At 40.8% G+C, this 11,826-nt stretch overlaps 1 long non-coding RNA gene across 1 annotated transcript in view; it reads left to right on the top strand.

Moving 5' to 3' along the window:
• Positions 1-11,826, top strand: part of LOC121937436 — a 27,394-nt gene that overhangs the window by 7,205 nt on the left and 8,363 nt on the right. The window contains exon 2 of the long non-coding RNA XR_006105140.1: positions 2,502-2,586. This is a non-coding gene — a long non-coding RNA (uncharacterized LOC121937436). The remainder of the gene's footprint in view (positions 1-2,501; positions 2,587-11,826) is intronic.

Raw genomic sequence — 11,826 nt, 5'->3', positions numbered from 1 at the left:
ATTATTATTATTATTATTATTATTATTATTATTATTATTATTATTATTATTATTATTATTTTGCATCCGCACTGCAGACATAATCCATTTTGAGAGCACTAGGGCTGGATAATAAATCCAGACTGGGGAAATAACCCGGTTTGGCCCCTCTTTAACTTGTTGTCTGGCTCAAGGCTATGGGATTCTGGGAGTTGGAGTTTGTTGTGGGGCCCAAAGCGGAGCTCTTGTTGTGCCCTGTCTTGGCATCTCTTTGCCCCCAGCCAGCTCTTTGGGATCCACTTGGACTGAGCTGCAAGACCTCGTTTTAATTCTTCCGATCCTTTCGCCCCTGGGATCTCCTTGGACCCCCACCTGGCCCTCTTCTCTTTCACTCCTTCTCCTGCAAACCCTTGGCAAAACTCAGGAGAAGTTCCTTCTTTCTCCCGAAAGAAACCTTAGGGGACATTACTAGGAACTGAAGGGAAGAGAAAGGAAGGGAAGGAAGGAATCTCTAGAGAGAAATACTCAGGCATTTTGCTTAGAAGTTGGGCAAGGATCTTATTCTTTCAAAAGCCTGGAAGGAGCACAGAGGTTGCCACTGGGTCACTTTGTGCAAGTCACACTCTCTCAGCCTCAGCCATGGCAAACCTCCTCTGAAGAAACCTTGCCAAGGAAAGGCCATGCTAGGTTGGCTTTAGGGTCGCCCTAAGTCGGGAACCACTTGCAGGCACACAACAACAACAACAAAAATTGTGTTTTCCTTTTTGCAAAAGGTGGGATTGCTCTTTCTCTGCTTGCAAGAAGGAGCCTCGCATTTCCAAAAGCCCTTTTCTTTTTTGCCACGGATCTTAAACCTCGCCTCCTTTCTCCAAGTTGGAGCGAGGCTCGATCAGAAGAGAAAATCCTCTGAATAATAATAAAAATAATAATAATAAGAGGACGGAAGAAGGATGAAGAACAATTTGTCTTCCTAGGAGTCGGCAAACTTCCTAATCTTCTTTTTCAATTTAAAATAATAATAAAAAGAAATTAAAAGGAGATGCTCTTTGCTTTTTGTTAAAAAGCTACCGATTCAAAGGCTGCATCCGCACTGCGGGAATGATCCAGTTTGAATCCACTTTAACTGCCCGGGCTCAATGCTATGGAATCTGGGAACTGTAATTTGGCGAGACATCCAGCCTTCTCTGTCAGAGAACTCTGGTGCTCCAGCGAAAGTACCCTTCCCAGAATTCCATAGCATTTTGAGCCAGGGCAGTTAAAGTGGACTCAAACCGGATGATTCCCGCAGGGCGGATGCAGCCAAATTGTGAAAGAAAGGTGCCAGGGCAACAACTGTAATAAAGCCATGGAATTCAATAGGATAGCCTCCTAAAGTGTCATTTACAACAAGTGTCGAAATGTAGCCAGACCCAGAGGAGTACCATAGGGATAGAAAAGGAAAAAACAAAGGGGGGGGGAGAGAAGGACTTTTGGGTGCCAATGTATCCACTGCAACAAAGCAAAAGGAGCAAAATATGAGAGATCTCTGACTACAGGAGGAAGTTTCTTTTCTTCCCTCTCAAGGCAAGATCTCCAGACCTCCAACAAACAAGGCTGCAAGAAACCACAAGCTCTGTTTGTTGATTCTTTCTTCCGCAGTGGAAAAAGCCAAGTTACTCTCCTGATATGAACCTATCTTTGTATTTGAAAGGCAGCTGATTAATGGAGAGTGAAGAGAGGAAAGGAGTTTGGTTGACTACTACTGCTACTACTATTCAAAGATAGAGCTGTGTTAGTTTGTAGAATCAGTACCAAGGGAGATCTTGCGGCACCTTTGAGACTAACTGGAAGAAATAAATTGGCAGCATGAGCTTTTGTAGGCTTCAGTCTGCTTCCTCAGATGCATTTGGTGGACTGGAAGCCAGGTACACACTATGGCCTGTATACGTCTGTGCCTGGCTTCCACTCTGACAAATGCATCTGAGGAAGCAGACTGAAGTCTAGGAAAGTTCATGCTGCCAGTTTCTTTCTTTCATTTAGTCTCAAATGGGCTACAAGATCTCTCTACATCATCATCGTCATTATTATATCCAAATGCATCTGAGGAAGTAGACTGAAGTCTACAAAAGCTCATGCTGCCAACTTCTTCCTTTAGTTCGCCTCAAAGGTGCTACAGGATCTCTCTACATACTGATTCTACAGACTAACGTGGCTATATCTTGCATATTAAATAAGTATCAACTAAATTATCTGTGAAGTTGAAACCATACAGTATATATCCGTAATCAATAAAACAGCCCAGTCCAGCACACTATTAAAAGCTTAACCCAGTCCATTGCTATAAATGTGAAGGAATGAGAACATATTTACTTGGATGGGAGACCACCAACAAATCCAGTCAAGCCTTCATATCCACAAGGCATACATGCACACATACATACACACACATAAGGACAGCAAGGAGGGAAGATGCCCAGCTTTCCTTAGGAGGGAGTTCCAAAGTTTAGGAGCAGCCACCAAGAAGACCTTTTCTTTTCTTTCAGCAAACCAGCCTGAGACGTTAGGGAAAGAAAGAAGAGCCTCTTCTAAGGAGCTTGGAGTTCAAGCAGGCTCACATACGGAGACCAAGTAAGAATGGAAAGAATAGTCAAAAAGATTCAAAAAATGGGTGAAAAACATATTTTTCAAACGTTGAGAAAGCCTGTTGAGAAGAATCATGGACTGATGGGAATCTTCACAGTTCATAAATCATTCTGCACAAAATTGCATTTTGTGTAGAAGACATCTTTTGTGGATGTGTGTGCCTGCAGGAGACAACATTTTCTGTGTGGAAAATAATAGGCCAGCACAGAAATATTAATTCTTTTGTAGAAAATGCTTTTTTTATGCATAGAAAATGCTATAATCAGAGATATGTTGCAAGTTAAATTCACACATGGGTGATTTTGCACAGAAAACAGCATTTTCTGCACAGAAAACCATCTTTTCTGTGCTCAAATTAACACTTCTGCTGTGAGATAAGTACCAAGTTGTGAATTACCTTCCCAAAGTGCATGGTTTTCAAAGACTTTCGCCCAGTGGAATGAAAAGTGCTGAAATTATTCATTGCTGTCTCTAAGAAACCTAGTGAAGAATTACATCCCTGAGATTGTTGCTGTTATTATGTGTCTTCAAGTCATTTATTCACAAGATCTGTTCAGAGAGGGTTTACCTATGCCTTCATCTGAGGCTGAGAGGATGTGACTTGCTCAAGATCACTCAGTGGGGTTCCATGGCAGAGTAGGAATTTGAACCCTTGTCTCCAGAGTTGTAGTCCAATACCCAAACCACTATGCAAGGTCCTTCAAATAGCCTGGCCCCAAGCCATATAGGGTTTTATTGGTAATTATGGATTTGCTGAAGGGGCCAGTATGTGCTTCTGTTTGGAAATCTGCATGGATTGCTTGCAAAAATAACCCTTGGAACAGATGTGGATGCTGTGAGTGATACCTGGTTTCCACAGTCAGTTTCTATCTCACTGATGACTGGAAGACCATTTATAGATGGTCCACAACTTCTAGCACAACTCATTCCAGAGTTTCCATCCCTAGTGCTTCCTACAAGAATTGCTCATCCTCTTCTACAATGGATGAATTCTGATTGTAAACCCAACATTTTAATCTGTAGTTAATGAATGAATCAAATCAATGTCTATTAGAGCTTTCAAACTTTAATTGAAGGAGCATCCCCTGCACCTTATTCCAAAGCATCACTTTCAGCCGCTGTCATTCACTGGAGCTGATCACCCTGCCATAGGAATTAAAAAGGGCCTGCTTTATTCATAAGAAATTACAAATGTCTCAGTTGGGTCTGAAAGCATTAATTGATTAATCAGAATGATGATTTGATGAGTTAATTAACTGCAAATTAAATCATGCTTTCATAGAAATTCTATATGCTGGTGGGGAGGAGGAAAGGTTCACCAGTTAACGGGAATGACGGAATGAAGCTGAAAGCTTATTCAGCACAAAAAGAAAATCCATCTCTTGTCTACTGTGAATGACTTTTAGACAAATAGGATATTAGGTGGGAGAAATAGAAAGAATTTACTTTTTAAAACATTCTCAGTCCCTACATCTAATCTTGCATCAAGTCCTGTGAATCGAATATAAAAATGGGGCTCTGTTTTCAGCATTCTTAACAAAACTATGTCTTGAGATTTGGGAGGAGTCATGGCAAACTGTACTAAGATACAAGCTTTCCACCTCTCCTCTGGTAGAACTCTTATGCCTTTAGAAGCTGCATGGCCTGCAAATATCAACATGTAAAATCTTTCCCAGTCTGATGGATTTCCATATGTTATACACCTACTAAAAAGGGCTAAGTGCTGTACTAGAAAGGTTTCATTGTACCATCTAGGGACGTCAATTCTCATGAAATTTCTTCTTGAAGGAAACAATAAATACATTTTCAACATTTTTCTTCCCACTGTGAGAAAGTCTTCAAAAACCGCAGTTTTTGAAGCCTTTTCACAATTTGTGATTATTCTGTGCAAAAACCAAGTGGTTGTTTTGTGCACAGTATTTCCTGTGTAGAAAATGCTTCCAAAGAGGGTTGTTGATTTGTTTTCAATGTAGGATTCATTAAAAAAAATGTGTCTTGCACACAAATGCACACCTATCTGCAGGTTGAAATGATACTGTTTACTCTCAACGCCTTAAGATTCTGCCATGTTATTCCTTGCATTTGTGGATCAGGTCTTAAGTGCAAAGTGCCACCATCCACTTGTTGTTGGACTGCAGCTCCCAGCATTCCTAGCAGTGGTTCTGCTAGATAAGATAGATGGAAGTTGAAGTCCAGCAACAGCTGAGAGGTCACATTTTGCATTGCCCAGCCTTCCAGTGAGTAGCCATATAATTCTGCATTGCAGAGGACAATTTTCTATGTGATGCTGTTTCAAAGCCCAGTACTGCTGTCCATTAAAATAGCCTTGAATTTGCACATGGACAGCAAACTGAACACAAGCCATCTGGTCAGAATCTTCATTGTTGTGGCGCAAAGTATTTCTCTCTGAAATGTAAGCATTTCCAAATTTCTCTCTTTTTTGTTTTGGAAATATTGTTGTCGTGTGCCTTCAAGTCATTTCTGACTTATGGTAACCCTCAGGTGAACTTGCCATAGGATTTTCTTGGCAAAAGGGGATTTGCCTTTGCCTTCCTCTGAAGCTGTGAGAGTGTGACTTGCCCATGGTCACCCTGTAGGTTTCCACAGCCATTTGAACCCTGGTCTCCATAGTCCTAGTCCAACAGCCAACACTCTCTTGTAAGTAAATCAGCATACAAAATTTTATGCAAATGTGTGCCTTCTCTTTTGGTGAAACACATGTGGTTATACTCAACCAAATGCTGGTTAAAAAGAGGGAGAACATATTTGGCATTCACAACTGAGTGGGAAATGGTCCCTTTTCCTTCCTAAGTCTTAACTGTCAGGGCTTTTAAACCATCGCACCTCAGGATAAAGAAGGCTCATATTGTCTGTGCAGGTGAACTGTGATAATAGTAATAATTTTTGAAAAGCCCATTGCTCCTTCCTAATGGGATGCAGATGAAATGTGCATCCTGACCCATTATCCGGGACCACTTTGCATTATTGTCCACAGTGTAATGATGCTCAGGCAGGAGCTATATTCATTGGATCGATAAATAGGGATGCATTTATTTATCACTTTGTCTCTTACCTTTTCTCCAAAGGGATCAGGGCAGCATACGGGAGAATGTCCCCCATTTTCATTTTCGTTGCTTGTTTGTTTCTTTTGTTTAATTATCCTTGCAGCAATGGTGAGAGAAAGGTTAGGCTGAGAAATAGTCCTTTTGCCAATGGTAACCTACTCAGTTTCTTGATAAATAAGGGAGGTTTTTAAGCTAGGTCTGCCTGGTCCAAGAAAATCTTCTTTACCCCATTGCCTCTGGCTGGTGGGGTGGATTAATGACTCCGCTTACAGATCTTTTGGAAGTAAGCCGATTGTATTCAAACAAACTGTTATACAGATGTACAAAAGACCTAATTTCCTCTGCCTGAATTTCTATTCAGAATTCTTCAAGATGGAAAGAACTGGCAATAAATAAATGTGGAGCAGGCACACACACACACACACACACACACACAAATGTGTGCATCTCTATGATTTGGGATGCATCTAGTTGGCCAGTTGACTACATAGACAGTTGGGTTTATTCCATAGAGGTAACTTTGGTCCAAAACACACTGCAGAAATAATCCAGTCTGAGACCACTTTAATTGCCCCAGTTTTAGAGAATCCTGGTACTTGTAGTTTATTGTGTCACCAGAGCTCTCTGACAGAGAAGGCTAAATGTCTCAGAAAACTACAATTCCTAGCAGTGAGCCAGGACAGTTAAAGCGTCCCAAACTGGTTTATTTCTGCAGTATGTTTTGGCCCAATATTAATCTATCAGACAAAAAAAAGCTCTTTTAGCAACTTAAAAGATGGCAAAATTCATCACATCAGAAATTCTTATGGACTCCTGTGGAAATTTCTGACATATGGCAACCCTATTGCTGGGTTTTCTTAGCAAGATTTGTTCAGAGGGAGTTTGCCATTGCCTTCCTCTGAGGCTAAGAGAGTGTGACTTGCCAAAGGTCACCCAGTGACAGTTTGCTTTCTCCCATATTTACATTCTGAGAAACTTTGACTTAAAAATAAACTATAAATTGACCCTGCAGCTATTTTTTTTAAACACTTAATGTAGTCCACTGTTTGGCAAGTTGTCACAGAGAAATGGGTGGGAGTTGTCTACCCCTAAAAGACTGGTAGAACAAACCAACTTTTACCTAAGATGTGTGTGTGTTTAAACACACACACATGAATGCATACCAAAGATCAAATTGCTCCACCAATTCTCTTGAGTAGCATAGCGACTGCCATTTGTTCTTCCTTGCGTGAGGACAGTTGAAGGAGAGGTTGAAGGATAGCAATGGCAACCTCCAAGAACTTTGGGGGAAAGTCTTTCTCTACATATTTTGTTTGTGCTCATTAGGGTGATAAAAGCAGGACAGCTGGTTTCATTTTCCCTGTTAGTTGTGACTACCGTAAGTGCCACGCAGGTCAAACACAATGTGGAAAGTAAGAAAAATCTGACACTATCATTGATTTGCTCTCCTTGTACTCATGTCATCCTCGTACACTAGAGACAAAGAAATGTGGCTTCAAATTGCAATTAACCAGCTTTGGGGCAGGTGCCTCTCGTTGGCGATTTATTCTTTTCAAACTTCATGTCATCCGGAAAGCAACACTCATTCATAACATTCATTCATGATCCTTCCTTTTAACATCCCATGTACAAATTTAACATGGCTGGTACCTAGGTGATCTGTATTCCGTTTTTAAATCTCTCCCTAGCTAGCTATCATCTACAATTCTCCTACCTATCTAGGGATGTACACATTTAAATGTCTTGTGGCTTCAAACACTTTTTTGGCTGGCTCTTGAAAGAACAACCCCCAACTTTCCTCTTGCCTACCCCCCAAGAAAACCCTGTTTTTAAAAAGTATTAGCTTCCTTTCAAACATTCTTTAACCTTTAATGTTTTGTAACTTGATGAAAAGAAAAGGTCATTTTGTTCAGGAGGGATGTGTCTACTCTGTAATTGTTCTCTGATAGCTGCAGACGTTCAGCTCTGGATTTTATTTTAAAGATCCCTCTATAGATGAAGGGCAGAGGGACTAGTGAGGTGTAGCATTGGATTAGGATTCTGGGAGACTAGGGTTTGAATCCCTTCTCAGCCATGAAACCTCTTGGACAAGACACACTTCTTCAGTCTTAAAGGAAGTCAATGGCTAACCTCCTCTGAATGAATCCTGCCAAGAAAATCCCATGATGGGGTCGCCACAAGTCAGTGTCAACTTGAATGCACATAACAACAACAAAAGCATCTACTCCACTCATCACTTCAAATACACATGCATGTGCTGAAAGGGTCAAACCAAGAAGCTTCAGGAGTCTATCTGCTCAACATAATTACAGAAAAAATGCTACTGGTTTAACTGCCATAGCTTCATCCTATGGAATTCTGAGTTTTGCAGATTCATAGATTCTACAAGTAGAGTGGTTCCTGGTCTTTGATTTTCCCCATGTTTTCGATGTCAGCTCCTAGAATTTCTGAACATGAACTGAACTGGCTGTGGCCTGTGAGAATTGCAGTCCAAAGCACCAGGAAGACCCAAGTTTGAGAATTACAGCACTTCTAGTGCACTTGATTGCCTTACAGCGAATTCTATAAGTACTTTGCAAAGCTACAACTTCCAAGATTCCATAGGCGAGAGCCATGGCAAGGAAAGTGTAGTGCAAATATGTGACAGTGGTATCATTTAGGTTTACCTTTGGCATGGGGGAGGTGATAGGTAAGCCTGTCCTTGGGTTCTCCTAATTCAGCATATAAACTAAGTATGGCATGGAAACTGAATCTGGCCCTTCTGTGGTCTCCATTTGGCCCACAGACCATGCTATGCTTCCTTTTCCATGGTATCATAAACCAGTGGTTTCTCAACTTTTGTACAGGTCTTTCCTCATTTCATTCTATAAGTTTGAAATCAATAGCAGCTGGCAACCCATGTCTATGGAACATTGAATCCACTCTGGGTTCTAGACCAAAGTTTGAGCAGTACTTAATCTCTCTTTGGGATAGGGTTCAGCACCATGGATAGCTTTATCCTTTACAGTTGGGGATAAAATCCAGAGCAGATTCATTGCCCCATGACATGGAAGCCCCAGGTTACCTATCCTTGAAATACTTTTCTTGAAGTTTAGTTCTTGACAGTAATATGTTGATATTTTGGGTCCTGTGACTCTGCCCATCACTGGAATATGACCCCATAAGTTTCTTTGAAACTGACTTTGGCCCTTGAGTTGAAAGAGATTCTGCACCCTGGCTCTCAGTCAAGTGGCAGGCAAATGTATGTTTGTGCAGGTTATGTAAGGATATGATGTGTTCAGTGGAAGGAGTCTGAAAATTTGCTGGGGAACATAAGAAGGAGAGAAATGGTAGTCAATTGAATTTAGTCAGTGAGTGAGAAGTCTGCTTCAGTTCATGCATAGCACAGAGGTTTGTGACCTGCACCAAAAGGAACTTTGTAAACTCTTTCACAAAAAATAACTTTGCCTCACCATCCTAGCGTTCTGTGCCTGCAACTTCATTTAGAACATTTTCCCCAGCATTGCCATTGTTAGACAATAGGAAGTCCAACAACCCTCCATAAACCATTGTTAGATCTTTGGGAGTGGCTGGCTGGAAAGTGGAACTAAGGTTGGAAAAGGAAGGCCCTACAAATAAATCTGGATGTTATATCATCCAGCACAATGAATGATGCGAACTCATTCTGTCCAACCGATTTTAGATAGGGTATGTCCATATGAATGAATAGTCTGAAATTATTTTACTTCCAGTCCCAGTTCATGTTTGGCAAGGACAGGCTGTGGAATTACCTTCCATGGAAGATTCAGTTGATCTCCTCTCAATTCCCTCCCCCAAGCATCAGCTAAATACCTTGTTAAGTTATATGTTGCTTAAATTAAATTATGTGGCAGAAGGGTGCAGAACAGTAGAAAGGGATGCTGATCTGAAAAAGAACCATCCGGCAGAAGAAAGTGATTTGTCTTACTGCAATGCAGCTGTAATCCTTATATTCACTTAAGACTCAAAGTATGCATAATTGTGCTTTGCATTCCCTGGCTTCCATGAGCTTACTGCATGCTTATGAGTGTTACTTCCTGATTGTACTATCAGTGTGCTGTCTTCCAAAAAATAATAATAACAAATATTTATATTCCATCTGTAAATGCAGAGATGTTCTGTTGACACTCACAGTAGGAAAGGACCTTGGGGAATATCAGGTCTAATTCCTAACAAATGGCCATCCAGACTCGGCTTCAAAGTTGCAAGTGAAGGAAAACCCACCACATTCCAAGCAGTCTGGTCCATTATCAAACAGCTCTTACTCTCAGGAAGTATTTCCAAATATTCAGCTGAAATCAGCTTCCTTGCAATCCCCACTCATTGGTTGTTTCTCCAGAGCAACAGAAAACAAGTCTGTCCCATCTTCTACATGACAGCACTTCAGACATTTGGAGATCACTGTCTTGCCTCTCTTTAATCTTCTCTTTTCCAGACTAAACACACCCAGCTCTTTCAACTGTTTCTCACAGGAATTGGTTTCCAGACCCTTCTGGTCTCCCTCCTCTAGAGGCCTTATCTTTCTTAAAATACCACATCAGAATTGGATGTAATATTCCAGATGAGTGGCCTACAGAACAGAGTGCAAGTGTTACTGCTCATGATCTGAGCACTACTGTATGCATCTCTTAATTCAGCTTAAGACCGAAGTGGCAAGAAAATATTGTTTTAATAACTGATGTGCCAGATGTTTGCATCTATCTGCAGGTGGGATCCACTAACAAATAGTAACCATAATAACACTAACAAAATGAAAGAATGAGGTAGACAAATTTCAAATGGAAGGCATATGCCAATTCTGACGCACAAAGATTAGCATCAAACTGAACTACACTATAACATGTGTAATGTTTTTCCCCTGTAAGGATGAGAATGCATCTCTGAGGTGCAAATGTTGATTTCAGATAGGTGTATGTACACACAAATAAACACTCACACAAACTATCTACTCTGTATCCTGCAATCTTAGCAGGGACAGTAGATGTTACTGCAAGAAAAACAGCCGCAGTAGAAGAGATCAGAAAAGAAGACTTAAATTGATACAATTAATCCCTTGGAAATACAGCTAGAGTATCTTTTCTTATTCTTAACACAGTTCAAACATCCAGAGAATATGCTTAATTAAAATTTGGCTATACATTTTTAACAGATAACAAAAAATGAAAGAAATGGGCTAATTATATTGCTCAGCATTCTGCTATGTATTTTTTTAATAACACACTTTTCCAGCTTGGACCAATCCCAGGAGATGCAGTTCCTCATTTATAAGAAGGTCCCTGACGGGATTTTAAGGGGGGGGGGGGATATCTTATAAAAGGAAAATATATTTTGAAAGAGGTTCCTTGCAAGGATAAGTGGCATCCCAGATATATCACGGTTGAGGATGGGTGCTCTCCAAAGAGGCAACTGTTTCTCCTCTTAATAATTCCCCATCTTGTTTTTGAATCTTACAGCAACAGCCTCTGCCTTTAGCTCATCCTTGCACTTTTCCCAACTATCATAAATAGACAATTCTGAAAATTTGTTTTATTTAATGAACTGAAAGGTTGAGTCTTCTCCTTTGCGCATTAACTCCTGCTAATATACGACGGTACATATTAATGGTCGTTAATGGGCTAAATGCTCTTTTTCTACAGAGAGCCCAGAGGAGAGTGAATGAGGGGGGAAATTCCCCTCCCTTCATTTCAGATAATTCCACTGAATTGTTGCTATTTCCTGGCCCTCGGGGCACACAACTACCAAGGTAGAAGGTGTCTATGCTGGAAATATTAAAAGAGGCAGTGGGTTGGGGGGACTGAGAGAGAGGGATCAAAAATAGTGGGATTCAGAAAGCAAAAGTCTCTTGCTCTTCAAAATTGCTCAATTGGGAAAACTCAGACTCTGCAGAGAAATCATGCTCCAGTCCTGCTACTTTTGCAGCAACCACAGGAGAAGATCCTTTTTGCTGCACACCTCTATGTCTTTCTCTTGCTCCCCATTTTCTTTCCACATGGGGATCTTGCTCAGTTCCTCGCTACCTTTAGTTTTTGAGGGTGGATGGTTGGGGTGGGGTTAACTAAAATAAAACAACACTATTGGGGAATCAAAGGCCTGTTACAGACAGCCAAAATAAAGCTGCTTTGAGTCACAGTGGAGGTATGGT

Source organism: Sceloporus undulatus, chromosome 8 (assembly GCF_019175285.1).
Source record: "Sceloporus undulatus isolate JIND9_A2432 ecotype Alabama chromosome 8, SceUnd_v1.1, whole genome shotgun sequence".
Classification (NCBI taxonomy): domain Eukaryota; kingdom Metazoa; phylum Chordata; class Lepidosauria; order Squamata; family Phrynosomatidae; genus Sceloporus; species Sceloporus undulatus.
This window is presented reverse-complemented; position numbering and strand designations above follow the sequence as displayed.